The sequence below is a fragment of the Anopheles coluzzii genome (genome assembly GCF_943734685.1).
Source record: "Anopheles coluzzii chromosome X unlocalized genomic scaffold, AcolN3 X_unloc_27, whole genome shotgun sequence".
NCBI classification, from domain to species: Eukaryota; Metazoa; Arthropoda; class Insecta; order Diptera; family Culicidae; genus Anopheles; species Anopheles coluzzii.
The window spans coordinates 60001-62500 of record NW_026054455.1 but is presented as its reverse complement, the minus strand read 5'-3'; positions in this window follow the sequence as shown (position 1 = coordinate 62500).

Here is a 2500-nt window from a genome sequence, read left to right as displayed (position 1 = left end):
AATACCACCTTGTGACGGGAAACATTGCTAGGAACCGATCGGCATCTCTGCGCGATTACTTGACGCACACCCAACTAAGTCAACTGTTGGACTTTTTCGTAATCACGGCGGGACACATTGAACGAGCTCTAACGGATCTCTGCACGCATGGAACATGGTGGCGGGAATCATTGCTAGAACCGAACGGCGCCTCTGCGCGATGTACAAACAAGCTCAACAGGAACCTCGTATCGGCTGCCGAGCCGGAGCTCGAACAACTTGGACTTTCACCTCTAATTTATATCAACTCACCACTCCCCGAGGGATCCGCAGAATTGCTTCTGGGTCCCGTATCGTTATTTGCGATTCGTGTTTGCATTACACTACATTGAACTATTCCAACTTGTTTATCCGCATGGCGAACATTTGCTGCATTGAACATTAAAGTTCCACTTCGCTCTCCCCTACGTGGGTCTGAGCTTCACTCTCAGGGAAAAAATATGCCACATTGGTTAGGGAAACCCGGTTTCATCACGCTATGTGCCCTGCACCACCAGCTTAGCGTGAATGCTTCGAGTTTCCCTAAGAAGTTCGATTGGTCTTGCAGAGTTTAAAGACAACGAAGCTTAGTTTCAAGCAATGATTTAATATACGCGTATTAAAAACCCTTAACTGTTACAACTTTTATGCTTGAAACCATCGCAACGAAGTCTTTGGGTCCGTAGACCCGTGATGTACTGCTCCAGGAAACGTTTTGAAAGAGTGGAAACTCAAAATCATAGGTTAAGATCATCGGCAGAACCCACCAGACACCACTTTTGCTTCATAAGTTCGGCCTATAGTCATATGACGATTTTCATCGGGGAGGGGACGTATGACCCAAACGGGGGCTTATATGACCCACGGACACTGCAAACCATGCTCCTACGACTAAATAGAGGTTAAAACTACGATTTGGTGAAATCTTCATTTTTGACCTCGGAGCAAGGTACCTTCCCTATAGTAGGCAATGAGTAAATGATCATAATCCCAGGAGGGCAAAAAATGGGAACCCGAGAGGAAAGCGCTGTTGGCGCGCCTAAACTAGTGGCCCGTAGAGTAAAAAGGGTACCCCCAACAAAGTTGTCGTTTCACTTCTGGTTGCACTTTTCATCATCTAGGGTGCGTTCCTGACACGTTTTGAGGGGTTTTAGCAAAAAAAAATTTTTCGACTACTCGAGCTCTCTGGCCCGTTCGGTGCACATTTTTGAAAAAAGCTAGGGAGCTGCCCCTAGGTTCGGGGTGTCACAAAATGTTGAAAAGTGGTCGAAAAACCACTATCCAGAATCGGATGTACAATCGTTAGGCGAACTTAAAATTGTTCTACGACACCCATCTGCGACGTTTAGTATTCGAGATATGGCCCGTCCTAGGTCTGACCGAGCAATTTTTGTTCCGCGCACTTTGTGCACCGTACACTTTGATGTTTGTATGAAAAAGTACCCAACCTAGGGACGCGTAGAGCAAATTTGTACCCCCGGGCATGTTGTCGATTGACATTCTGGTTGCACTTTTCATCATCTGGGGTGCGTTCCTGACACGTTTTGAGGGGTTTTAGCAAAAAAAAAATTTTCGACTACTCGAGCTCTCTGGCCCGTTCGGTGCACATTTTTGAAAAAAGCTAGGGAGCTGCCCCTAGGTTCGGGGTGTCACAAAATGTTGAAAAGTGGTCGAAAAACCACTATCCAGAATCGGATGTAGAATCGTTAGACGAACTTAAAATTGTTCTACGACACCCATCTGCGACGTTTAGTATTCGAGATATGGCCCGTCCTAGGTCTGACCGAGCAATTTTTGTTCCGCGCACTTTGTGCACCGTACACTTTGATGTTTGTATGAAAAAGTACCCTACCTAGGGACGCGTAGAGCAAATTTGTACCCCCGGGCATGTTGTCGATTGACATTCTGGTTGCACTTTTCATCATCTGGGGTGCGTTCCTGACACGTTTTGAGGGGTTTTAGCAAAAAAAAAATTTTCGACTACTCGAGCTCTCTGGCCCGTTCGGTGCACATTTTTGAAAAAAGCTAGGGAGCTGCCCCTAGGTTCGGGGTGTCACAAAATGTTGAAAAGTGGTCGAAAAACCACTATCCAGAATCGGATGTAGAATCGTTAGACGAACTTAAAATTGTTCTACGACACCCATCTGCGACGTTTAGTATTCGAGATATGGCCCGTCCTAGGTCTGACCGAGCAATTTTTGTTCCGCGCACTTTGTGCACCGTACACTTTGATGTTTGTACGAAAAAGTACCCTACCTAGGGACGCGTAGAGCAAATTTGTACCCCCGGGCATGTTGTCGATTGACATTCTGGTTGCACTTTTCATCATCTAGGGTGCGTTCCTGACACGTTTTTAGGGGTTTTAGCAAAAAAAAATTTTTCGACTGCTCGAGCTCTCTGGCCCGTTCGGTGCACATTTTTGAAAAAAGCTAGGGAGCTGCCCCTAGGTTCGGGGTGTCACAAAATGTTGAAAAGTGGTCGA